At 42.4% G+C, this 13,303-nt stretch overlaps 2 non-coding genes across 2 annotated transcripts; one reads left to right on the top strand and one right to left on the bottom strand.

Moving 5' to 3' along the window:
• Window positions 1-1,337: 1,337 nt before the first annotated feature.
• LOC120274221 lies at window positions 1,338-1,444 on the top strand. Its single transcript, XR_005540754.1, has one exon. It is a non-coding gene; the product is annotated as a small nucleolar RNA R71 (small nucleolar RNA).
• A 7,794-nt stretch (window positions 1,445-9,238) lies between these two features.
• LOC120274282 lies at window positions 9,239-9,345 on the bottom strand. Its single transcript, XR_005540812.1, has one exon. It is a non-coding gene; the product is annotated as a small nucleolar RNA R71 (small nucleolar RNA).
• Window positions 9,346-13,303: the final 3,958 nt, after the last annotated feature.

Raw genomic sequence — 13,303 nt, 5'->3', positions numbered from 1 at the left:
TCAATGATACCTCTCGGACGTCGTACCGTTCTGTCCGCCAATTGTAAAGTCATCCGAGTAGGCCTAGGCTCTCCCAAGCCTAGCTTTTGGAAAAAAGTGTATGGCATGACATTGATACTTGCCCCTGAATCCGCCAATGCCATTTCCTCACCTAAGTTGCCGATGTTACACGGAATGATGAAGCTTCCCGTGTCTTTCTTCTTGTTCGGCATGTTCTTTTGCAGCACCGCCGAGCATGAAGCATCTAGCACCACTGAAGCACTCTCCTCCAACTTCCTCTTGTTAATTAACAAGTCTTTCAGGAACTTCGCATACTTAGGCATTTGAGCTAATGCCTCTACAAAAGGAATGTTGATGTGGAGTTGCTTGAATAAACTCAGGAACTTCTTGTACTGTTTATCCCCTTGGTCATTTTTCAATCTAGGGGGATAAAGGATTCTTGGCTTGAAAGATGGGGATGCCACCTCTTTCTCTTTCTTTGCTCCCTCCTCAACCTCTACAACCTCGGGTGCGTGTTCTTTCGGCTTCTCACTCGGAAGCCTCCCTTCAACCTCACGACCACTTCTCAAAGTGATCGCCTTCACATGTTCTCTAGGGTTGGTTTCCGTATTGCTTGGTAAACTTCCATGTGGCGTTTCAGAAAGAGACTTCGCAATTTGCCCCACCTGATTTTCAAGGTTGTGCAAAGAAGCGGTGTGGTTGGGAAGTGTAACCTCAATTGATTCAAACCATGTATTTGCAGATTGAACAAATCTAGCCAAGTGCTTCTCTAAATCCGTCATTCGGGTTTCCAAGCCTGAAATTCTGTTTTCCACTTGAGGTGCTTGTTGTTGTTGTTGTTGGAAACCCGGTGGCCCCATGGCCTTTTGTGGTCCTTGGTTACTCCATGAAAAGTTGGGATGATTCTTCCAACCTGAATTGTAGGTATTGCTATATGGGTTCCCTTGAGGTCTCATGCCATTACCTACAAAGTCAACGTTTTCCACTGAAGAAACATCACCAAAAGAGATCGAGCAATCAGAGGAGCATGTCCTCCACCACAACCGGTGCAATTGGTCACGGCCGCAACTCTATTCGAAGCTATGAGATCTAGCTTCTTACTCAGACTCTCAACTTGCACCGCCAATGAGGTCACCGCATCGATTTTATGGATACCAGCCACATTTTTCTTCTCCCTAGAATTCCATTGGTAACTATTTAATCCCATTTCCACAATTAATTGACGAGCTTCATCGGGGGTTTTGCTACCTAAGGTACCTCCTACTGCCGCATCCAAGAGTTGCCTTGTACTCAGGTTCAAACCATCGTAGAAGGTTTTACCGATCATCCACTCCGGTAATCCGTGTTGCGGACACTTTCTCAGGAGCTCCTTGAACCTTTCCCATATCTCGAATAGAGATTCCAATTCCAACTGAACAAAGGACGAGATCTCATTCCTAAGCTTTGCTGATTTTCTGAGAGGGAAATAACAGGCAAGAAAAACTTCTACCATCTCCTCCCATGTAATGATTGATGCTCTAGGTAATGAGTGTAGCCACTGCTTCGCTTTCACCTTCAAGGAAAATGGGAAGGCTTTCAATTTGATGGCATCATCCGTAAGCCCATTTATCTTCAGCATGTCGCACACCTCGAGAAAGCTCTTTATATGACAATTTGGATCCTCATCGGCCAAACCGTTGAATTTTACGGACTGCAGCAACATATGGATGAATGCCGGCTTTAGCTCAAAGTTCTGAGCTGTAATCTGAGGATGCACAATACTCGATTGCGTCCCCAACACTGAAGGTCTGGCATAGTCGGATAGTGTTCGCTGTTGCTCATTCTGTCATGCCATGTTTTCAGATTCCTCTCCTTCCAAATCAGCTAAATTATGCTGTTCTTCCACAGGTTCTTTCCCCTTTCTTCTAAGTGTACATTCAAGCTCAGGATCTCCTTCAATCAATATTGATAGATTCCCTCGGGTCATAACCTGGAGCTGCAACAAAAAGAAAGAAAAAGAAAATCAGAACGATGATAGAATGAGAAGATATGAAATAGAATGTATGGTGAAATAGCTAAGAAAACAAAGTGCAAAGTATTTCTAAACGCCTACTCCCTGGAACGGTGCCATAAACTTGACAAGGTCCCCTTGCGTATATCCCGCAAGTGCACGGGTTTGTCAAAATAATAATCCCGGGTGAGCGGGTATCGAATCCATAAGGAGTAGGGAATAAAAATACTTAATTCGATTCTTAGCTATGTGAAAGATCAATGATAAGGAGTGTGATAATGATTCAATTCTCAACAATAAAAGCAACAAGAAAGAAAGCAAAAGTAAAGAAGGGGGGTAAGGCAATCGATAGAGATGGGGTACCCGGATAATGCTCCGCCTAGGATAATTGTTTCAAGTGCAAGAACCCTCTATTATGCCTCCTAATCAATGCAATGGTGAGTCGTGGAAATCCTTAATTACATAGTCCCAAATCTAAGGTCAACTATGCCTAACTCTATACATGTCCCGGAGGAGAAATCGAACAATCTCAACACCTCGCACCCGCACAGAGTTGCAATGAGCTCTAGGGATTCCAAGTGATAAATCTCTTCCTAATTATAGACCTAACCCTTTGGTCCAGGTGAAAGGTCCCTAACCATAATTGAGCCCTAGATACTAAGATCACCTCAACGCTTCACTCTGTTGCACGCGCAACTAAGCCCCAGCGGAAGTTCATCCCTTAGACCATTCACTCTATTATGGCCGCAAAGAACTCGAGGAACAGAGGTAGAATCTATCACACCGGAGGGGAAAGGGGATGCTCCTGTACCTCTCGACTCACCCTCTCAACACTCTCCAACCTAGCTTTGTCTAACGCTTGTGGTGTGTCACTCACTCACAAGGTTACCAACAAGAACTCTCAACCCTAGTGTCACTCTAGGGGAAATGTTCATACAATGAAGCATTCAAGGTTGGAACTCACAATAAACATCAATTTATTGAAAGCATAATAAAGAGGTTCAAAGAAACAAATACATCCTAGGGTTCACAATACCCGAGTACCGACTAGGGGTTTAGCTCTCCATGGAGCTAATTACAATCAAAGAAATAGAATATAAAAGCAATGAATCCATAAAGAAACCCCCCCGATGGTCGTGTCGATGGTCTTGTGGAGAGTCCTCTACTCGTCGCAAGGGATCCTTTGTCCGGCCTAGGATACACCTCGCCGGATCGGTGCCGATGAAAGCTCTCCCAATAACCTTCTTCTAAATGACGCGGGATGTCAGAGCTGTAGAACCTCTTCAAAAACCTAGCCAATATCGCTCGAACCCTAGCCGAAGCCCTCTCGCAAGTTGGGGAAAAGATGAAGAAAAGAATACCAAAATCGGGGCTGAATCGGCTTTAAATAGGGCTGGAATCGGGCGACTACACGGGCGTGGATGCTCCACGCGCCCGTGCGGAATTTCCACACGGGCGTGGATAATTTTCACACGCCCGTGTGGATTCTTTGTTTCTCTGGTTTCTCGCCGGTCATGAGCAAAGGTCTTTGCTACGATGACATACTGCAATGTTGCTACTGAACTCCTTCTACGATGTTGGCCTCGAATAGCTTCCCAATTCCATACTTTCATCGCGATAGCATAAGCGGGCACACATTCACGTCGTGGATCACTTGCTTCTTCAATGGTGTATACATTGGTGAAACTCTTGTTCTATGTGCATAAGTTGGAATGCTCGAGTGTGACTGTCTCTGTGCCCCTCCAAATGGATGTGCCAACTCGAATACGAGGAGGTTGGCACACATTCTAGCATCTCACATCGACCTATGTCTTCGCGTTTGAACCTTAGCAAGATTTCCTCCAAAATTGGTGCATTGTGATCTACATTGGCCTATTTCTTTCATACTCGGCCTCACAATCCTACCTGCATAAAAGTAACATAAAAACAGACATATTAGTGTAAAAACCCGAGAAAAGTAATCCTCAACATAAGGAATGAATGCTTCGCATTCGTATCGTACAAGCACTTATCAGTAAGCTCTTATTTTTTCTAACCTTTTCCTTGCCTCAATTTTTCTAGATCTATGTGGATTTCTTGGTTCTTAGGCATTGTTCTTCATGGAAATCACCTTAATATGCTTGAGAATGCTTATATAAGGGTTTTAGTGAACTGATAAGGACATCTGTTTTAATACACCAGCAGCACCGCTAAGTGATGTACTTATCTTTTGATCGTATATAGCTGCCCTTCGATGGGGACGTCGCTTCTAACACACCAGCAACACCAACACACGATGCGGATTGATAAGTGCTTGTGTATAAGTATTACTAAATATACTTTTTCTTATATTGAGCATCACTTTTATCAAATTTTATTGCTCATTCGTGTGTATTTGTGTTCTTTTATGTATGTAGGGTTGGGGAGACAAGTTTTAAAGAAAGGAAGCAAAAGTAGATCATGGACGTGATTTTTGAAAAATCTCTTATACCGAACACGGATCAAGGCACAAGTTGTGATCACCGACATGTGGGTGTGTGCTAACCTCCAAAATGTGCAAGTAAATCTATAAATTGGAAGGGCACCAAGGCAGTCACACTCATATGATCCAACTTATGTAATATTGTAAAGAGCTTCGTCAATGTGCTTGGAAGTGAAGATGTGACATGATTTACTACATGGATATGTAGCCAACCACAAGGGCTTAATGAAGAAAATGAAATTTGGAGTACTGTAGAAAAAGTATTATAGTAGTTTATTGTAGCAAATCACTATAGCAGTTATTGTTCACAGCACGTAGGAAATAAGAAGCCTGGAAATTCATAAGCCCATGCAGAATTTCCACAGGAGCGTGTGAAATACCGATTTCATCCATCTAAATACCGCTTTGAGATATTGTTTTGGGGATCTTCTTCCTATATTTTGGAGAGAGTGCAGCTAGGGTTTGGAGAGGTTTTTGCTGGGATTTTGGAGCATTTCTACGTCTTTTGACATTGATTTCTTCCGGAGGAGAGTTATTGGAGGAGTTCTCATCGGCATCAATTCGGCGAGGTGTGCCCTAGGCTCAACATAGGATTTTTGGAGAAGACGAGGATGCTCTTGAAGACCATCAACATAGACGACAAGGAGTTATTTCTATAGATTGCTTGCACTTATTTTTGAATTCATCTTTTATTTTGTATTGCTTATGTAGAGCTAAACCTCTAGTCGGTTGACACACCCCTTGTATGTGACGCGCAAGTGCACGGGTTTGTTGAAGTAATAAATCCCAGGTAAGTGGGTATCATATCCACAGGAAGTAGGGAATAAAAACACCAAGATTTCTACATAACCAAGCGAAGAAGAAACAATGATTGTGTTGATAAGATGTAATGTAGACAAAAATAAAAGAAATAAGAAAGAGAGGCACAAATAAGTGAGAGGAAAGGCAATCGATATGAATTGTGGTACTCGGATATTTTTCCGCCTAGGATTATCGCCTCAAGTGCAAAACCAACTATTATTCTTCTTAACTAATGCTCAGTGAGTCATGGACATCCTAAGATACACTATCCCAAACCTAAGGTCGACCATGACTAACTCTATACTATACACCGGTGGAGAAATCAATCAGTTCAACACCTCACACTGTGCAAAGTTGCAAGATGCTCTAGGGATTCCAAGTGATAAACCCTATTCCTATATGTAGACCTAACCCTTTGGTCTGAGCGAAAGGCCCCTAATGATAATTAAGCCCCAAATACTAAGGATTACTTCAACGCTTCACTCTATTGCTCTCGCAACTAAGCCCCGGTGGAGTTCCTCTCTTAGTACTTCACTCTATGGTGACCGCAAAGAACACTAAGAAATTGAGATAGGATAAATTACACCGGAGGGGAAAGGGACTCACCCGCTCGAGTCACCAGCTCGACCATCTCCAATCTAGCTTTGTCTAATCCTTGTGGTGTGTTACTCAGTCACAAGGATTACCAATGTGAACTCTTAACCCTAGTGTCACTCTAAGGGAGAAATCATTCAACAAGCATTCAAGATTGGAACTCAATTAAAACATTAATTAAGGAAAGCATAATAAAAGGTTATGTAAACAAATACAGCCTAGGGTTAACAAATCCAAGTAACCACTAGGGGTTTATCTCTCCATTGAGCAAGATACAATCAATAGTAAAATAAAAAGTAAAAATAAGTAATCCATAGGAAAACCCCCCTTGGTAGTCGTGTTTATGGTCTTGCATAGTAGCCTTGTCCTCTCTAAAGGTCCGCTCGTCAAGCCTAGGACACACCTCACCGGATCAGTACCGACGAAAGCGCCCCCAATAGCTATCTTCCAAGAGAAACACAGTGTCAAAGCCGTAGAACTACTCCAAAGGCTTGCCAATACCTCTCTAAACCCTAGCCGCAAGCCTGTTAAGAGTTGGAGAAAAGATGGAAAAAAGGATCCTTAAATCAGGCTAAATCGCGGCTTTAAATAGGATGGAATTAGGCATCCACACGACCCTGTGAAATTTCACACTTGCCCCTGTGTAACTGCTATAGTAAATGCTACAGTGTTTTACTGTAGTACATGCTATCGTACCCGGCCAAAAACACTCCTGATTCACACTTTTCATTGAGACAACATAAATAGGCACAACCGTACATTCACCTGTCAAAAGTAATGCTCAATGCAAGAAAAGAATACTTTGTATTACTAATACACAAGCACTAATCATGGGTGCTTGGACTTGTAAACCCTAGGATGATCTTTTTTCATTGACCTCTATTATGTTTTCTTTAATTGATGTATTAATTAAGTTTTAATCTTGTGTTTTTATTGATTTGATTTTCTCTTAGAGTGACACTAGGGTTGAGAATCTATCTAGGTAATCCTTTTGAATGAGTGACACTTCATTAGGGTTAGACTTAGCAAGGTTGAAGAGGGTTGAGAGGGTGAATCGAGAGGTAGCAGAACATTTTCTTTCCCCTCCGATGTAATTTATCCTACCTCCATATTCCATGAGTTCTTTGCAATCATGATAGAGTGAAGTATTAAGACACAAACTCCACCGGCGCTTAGTTGCGCCAGCAACGAAGTGAAATGTTGAGTAATTCTTAAGTGTTGCGGCTTGATTATGATTAAGGATTGATAAGTGTCTAAATGTAGATGTTTTCATGCATATATCGTATTCACTTTGCATGTATTTTGTGAGGTTTGATGTCCGTTTTGCACTTAATCGTCTATTATTTGCTTTATAGGGCATAAGGAAGCCATGGAGAACAATAAGATATCATTTGGGCGAAAAGAGAAGAAAACAGGAATTTCATACAACCCCCATACTACCAGTATGGGGGTCGTATACACTTTAGCAGCAGATTGATTTGGAGTGTCTGCCCAGGTTTCCATACTTCCCAGTATGGGGCCGTATGCACCCCGTATGGATCGCGAATCTAAGGTTTTTGGGTGCTATACGACCCGCATACGACCCCCATACGACCCGTATGCCTCGGGGGGTATAAATACCAACTTTTAGGGCAGAAAAGAGGACTTTTTGCTGGACCTTTTCTTGGCCGACTTTGGGAGAGCACTTGGGAGTTTTTGGGCGACCTTGGGGAGGAGAAGTAGGGCAAGGAAGCTAGAAGATCATCCAAGCCCAAGGTCCAAGATTCTCAAGGCAAGAAGGCCACATCATTCAAGGGGAGATCTACCACGATTTGAAGAAAGGAGACCCACTGCTAGAGGAAGTGTCATTTGGCACTCCTTTGGCAGGGAAAGCGTCATTCGGCACATTCTTCACCTCCTCATTCGCCATTTCATCTAGGGAGTGTCATTTATGCTTTTGTTTGTTTGTATTGCTTGTTATGGGATGATGACATACTAGACCCCCAAGGCCACCGGGTGTTGGTGAACCTTGGGGGGGTTTTATCATGTATGTTGGATGATAACTTGTTAATTCTATGCTTGGGTAATTTTGAGATCTAATCCATTGTTTTCATGCTAAGTGCTACACTAAGGAGAAATCCGTGGCTCTTTTATGAGTGATGCATGTAGATGTGACTTGCTCGCATGTATTAGATCATGAATGGATTAGAAGGGGATACTTGTATCATCACACCGAGAAATTAGGTGTTTGGTAGCCCTCCATATAGGTTTAATCCGAAGAAGAGTAGGTTTATTCCTAAGTGAGATTTTCTCGTACTTAATGCAATCGTAGGAATGTAGATTTGGAAGAAATTCCTATCTATGTTTGTATGGGATTAGTGTTCAATCGCCGAGAAATTGGGGTTGTTCTAATCTTGGAATCTCATGGTCCATTTTACCCTTGCATCTTTAGATCATCATCCATGTTGCATGATAACCCCTCGATGGGATCCTCATCGATAGGCCTTTGCACCTCATTGATTTTCTTGCTTGCTTATTGCTTGTTCTCTCTAATTTGGTCATAATCTTGTTTTAGTTTTAATTACTTTTAGTAGAGTAAAACCCATCACTTGAGTTCTTAGTCTAGATAATAGCTCGAGAAGGAGTAACAGGAGATCCTTAGTCCCGTGGAATACGATCCTCGTGTCTTCACACGAGGTATTACTTAGCGATCCCGTACACTTGCGGGGAAGCAATCAAGTTTTTGGAGCCGTTGCCGTGGATCTTTTAAGGAATTCTAGGAAACTTTTAGATTATTACTCTATCCATTTCATTCTTTACTCATTTCTTGTCGTTATTTTTCTTTTCCTTTGGTCTTAACTTTTTATCATCTTTCTTGGTTTTGCAAGGTACTGTGCATGGCACGCTCAAATCCATCAACATTGATTACACCGGATAGTGAAATTGAAAGAACTTTGCATCAGAGATTGAGAGAAGTTGGTGAAGGTTCGGGTACACAAAACATTGAAATTGAGGATAGAGAGTCTTCAATCATGGCCGAAGAGCGACGCACTCTATCCGAGTAGGAAAGACCCCAATTCATGGGTGATGAGTTTAGTGTTCAAGCACCATCCGTGGCATCCAACAATTTTGAAATTAAAGCTAGTACAATCGGCATGGTCCAGAACTCGGTTCAATTCAATGGTCTCGCGAATGAAGATGCACATGACCATCTTTCCCGGTTCCTCCAAATTTGCTCCACATTCAAGATTAATGGGGTATCGGATGATGCGATCCGTTTGAGGCTATTTCCCTTCAGTTTGAGAGACGGGGCATATCATTGGCTTACATCATTGTCTCCGGGGTCTATTAAAACATGGAAGGATATGGTTGAGAAATTCCTTGGGAGATACTTTCCGCCAAGCAAGGCGGCGAAGTTGAGGCAAGAAATTTCAGTCTTTAAACAAGGGGAGTCCGAAACATTGTTTGAAGCCTATGAGAGATTCAAGGATCTCCTTAGAAGGTGCCCCCACCATGGTTTTTCCTCTTGGATGCGAGTACAAATAATTTATAATGGGCTAAATTATGCTACTCGCCAACTCATTGATGCCGCAGCGGGTGGTTCCCTTAGCAACAACTATCCCGATGAGGCCGAGCAATTACTTGAGTCTATGGCAAGCAATGAATCACATTGGGCCTCAAGAGGATCTTCACAGAAGACTGCTGGGTTGTACGAAGTTAGTACCAATGATGCCTTAGCCGCAAAGGTTGATGTGTTGACTCGGAAGCTTGATCTTCTCATGGGCAGTAGTTCGAGGTTAGAATCAGTGATGAATTGTAGCACTTGTGGTGGTGGGCATGATGCAGTCCAAAGTCCAATTGCTAGCTCCTCAGTTGCTTCCATCGAGAATGTTGACTACATTGGGGGGCAACGAATTCAAGGGAACCCGTATAGCTCAACTTACAATCCGGGGTGGAAGAACCACCCAAATTTTTCATGGAACCAAGGCCAATAACAACAAAGGGGTGCACCATCTCAAGGATCTCAGCTTCAACAACCGGCCTTTGAGAGGAAGTTTTCTACTGAAGAGGTCCTTGCCAAGTTCATGCTTAGTACTAATGACAGGTTCAATAGCCTAACCAGTAGCATGGATGCACAATTTGGCAAGGTGAATGCTCAGCTCACTCAGCACGCTGAACAGTTCATTGAGATTTGTTCTATTTTGAGAAACCTCCAAGCTTCGGTGAAGTCACTTGAGCATCGAGTGGGGGAACTCGCGGAGGCAAATTCTGAACGTCCCCTAGGGTGTCTTCCAAGTAACACGGAAGAAAATCCAAGGGAGCACTTAAAGGCCATTGCTCTTAGAAGCGGGAGGCAAGTGGAGACAAGGGTCGAAGTTAACCAAAGTGTCAAGAAAAGTGGGATAGCCTCCAGGGAAGACCCCAAGCTAGTTGACGAAAATAGTGAAGACAAAAATCAGGGAAGAAATGCCAAGTTCCAACAACAAGGACCAACAAAATCATCCGAGTATAAGCCTCCAATCCCTTATCCAACCAGATTGAAGCATGAGAAGGAGGATGTTCACTTCAAAAAATTCATGAGCATCTTCAAACAACTCCATTTAAACATCCCGATAGTTGATGCATTGACTCAAATGCTAAAATATGCCAAGTTTTTAAAAGAGCTCCTCACGAACAAGAGGAAGTTGGAGGAAGAGGGCACGATTGCACTTACGGGGAATTGCTCCGCTATTCTAGAAAAGAAACTCCCACAAAAGTTGAAAGATCCTGGAAGTTTCATTATCCCATGCATTCTTGAGGGTGGAGTCCGAGAAAATGCTCTAGCGGATTCGGGGCCTAGCATAAATGTCATGCCCTACCACCATGTAGTTGAAACTTGGCTTGGATGAGTTGAGGCCCACGAGGATGACCTTACAATTGGCAGATCGATCAAGAAGAAAACCTCGTGGGATTGTTGAAGATGTAATTGTCCGAGTGGACAAATTTGTTTTTCCCGTGGATTTTGTCATCATGGACATAGATGAAGACGTGGAGATACCACTAATTCTTGGCCGACCATTCCTCAACAGCTCGGGTGCCTTGATTGACTTGAAAGGAGGAAAGTTAACGTTAAGAGTCGGAGAAGAGGAAGTGGTGTACACTTTGCCGGCCGCCATGAAACATTCTTTAGATCATGATGACACACTTTATTTTGTTGATGAAACTGATAGATTGATTTCTGATTGTATGCAGGAGGTGCTCTCTATAAATCCCTTGGATGAATATTTGGGAGAGTTGGAGAATGAAGAACAAGGAGAACCTCACCAACATCCTCAAATTCATAATTTGAAGAAACCAAAAGAGAGGGTGTCCTGCACTAATGTTAAGGAAAAAGAGAAAAAAGAGTCATTTGTCAAGAAGATGTGGAGGGAGATTCATGGGAGAAAGAAGAAAGGTAACAAACTTCATCACTTCACATCTCATGCAGAAAAGGTAAATTTTTCACCCCTCTCAACCTATGAGCAAGTTGAGGTTTTTTCCATGTTGTCACTGAATTTACCAGGACGAAACAACACTTCAAGGGAAACCGGGGGTGGTTTCAAGCTCTTTGAGCCCCCATGAGGTAAGGAATGAGGTACGTCAGGCTCGTCACATTAAACAAGCGCTTCTTGGGAGGCAACCCAAGTGTTCGGTGGTCTTTGCTTGCATTTTTCGTATTTTAGTTCCTAGTTCATTTCAAATTTTCATATTTCTTAGTCTTCTTTTACTTTTGAATAAGTCCATGCTCACACACTTGGCGTAGCGCTCTCATCGTTTAAATTGTGGTATGTTTGTGCAACTTCTTGAGAAACTCATATTTAGGTGTTAATTCATGCACTAGATCGTCGTTTTATTCAATTCGCTCATTTTTGGAGGAGTCTTTGAGCTTGCTATATCATTTTTTTCATCATTTGGGGGCAGATTTTCGAAGTTTTAATTGATTCTAATGGGTATATGACCTTACTGGGCCGTATGGTGGCCGTCTGAGACGGCACAGAGGCTCTGTGCCGTCACAGACGGCCCCCCATACGGCCCCTATATGGGGCCGTCTGTTACGGGATGCCCTCTCGGCCGAGAGGGCCATTTGGCCCATACGGCCCCCATACTGGGACGTATGGGGGCCGTATGGGGTCGGGTCCCCCCTTTTAATCCCTCTCTCTCTCCTTCTTCCATTCTCTTCTTTTCTCTCTTTCTCCACCGATTTTCTCTCTTCTTTCTCACTCATTTCTTGGCCAAATCTCCTCATTTTTTCCTCCTAAATTTTCACCTCATCCATTTGAGACATCGATCTAGTAGTTTTCCTTGAGTTTAACCCTAGTTTTCTCAAGATTTCGTCGGTATGCTTTTTCAATGCCCTAGTTTTATCTTTTTCATTTCTTGGGCATTCTTGGAGCTTTTATGTGGAATTTCTTTAGCATTTTGCTTGGTTTGGATGGTGTGATTGTTATGGATGAAGACTCCCTTGAATTTATGTAAAAATGTTTTCGATTTTCATGTTTTTGGGGAGGTTCTGTCATACGGCCGTATGGACACTATCCATCATAGTTTTCATTGTTTCCTCATATCTTACACTACTTTTTGAATCATATTGGATTCCTCTATCCTTGAATGGATTTTTTCATGGTTTGTAGGAATTTTGGGGATGAAGAAATTGACAAGCAACCATGGTTTGATATTTTCACCACAAGGGGTGACCAAAAGGAACAAAATGTCATTTTGTGATGAGAGACTTAATTCTAAGGACAAGGATGGAGCATGAACACCTATCATTTACTTTAGTTTGCTTTGTTTTGTATTTTTGTGTTTTGATGAGTTGGCATGGTTCTACCCTACCGACTTGTGTTTTTGTTGACTACTCTCTAGTTTCCCCTTTGTGCTTATCTTTTTAAATCTTTGTGGAATGATGATGTCCCCTTTTTGCCTCGCAGGGCATTAAGGGAATTTGGTGAGCTTTCCTGGTTTTAATGGAGGTCGGACGAGACATGTATTTCTCACCACACATTTTCTCACGTCCTACCTCACGACGATCACAAGTTGAACCGGGGAGTTCGTTTTCACCCTCCTTTATATTTTCATTGCTTCATCTTGCATGTTTTTCATGATTAGTGTACATTGAGGGCAATGTACAACACTAATTGTGGGGATGGGTGTATTTCATGTTTTAGGATCATTTGCTACATGCTAGTGTTACCTATGATGGCTTTGTTTATTCTTGTAAGATTCTTTTAGCTTGGACTAATGATTGATGTGAGTTACTTGTTTCTATGCTTTATTGAATCTTGTTTTACCCTAGTATTGTCATGTGCACTGAATTTTTTGTCGATGCCCTAGGAATAGCCAATGTGACTACTCTCTAACTCTCTTGTTTGCGTAACACACTACTTTGAGTACTTGGCCTTAGAACACTAAGTTCTTTCCTTCAATGGACTCTTAAGAACTTCTAAGTCTTGTTGAGCTAA

Source organism: Dioscorea cayenensis, chromosome 12, assembly GCF_009730915.1.
Source record: "Dioscorea cayenensis subsp. rotundata cultivar TDr96_F1 chromosome 12, TDr96_F1_v2_PseudoChromosome.rev07_lg8_w22 25.fasta, whole genome shotgun sequence".
Classification (NCBI taxonomy): domain Eukaryota; kingdom Viridiplantae; phylum Streptophyta; class Magnoliopsida; order Dioscoreales; family Dioscoreaceae; genus Dioscorea; species Dioscorea cayenensis.
The sequence above is the reverse complement of the archived record's forward strand: the minus strand, read 5'-3'. Positions and strand labels throughout refer to the sequence as shown.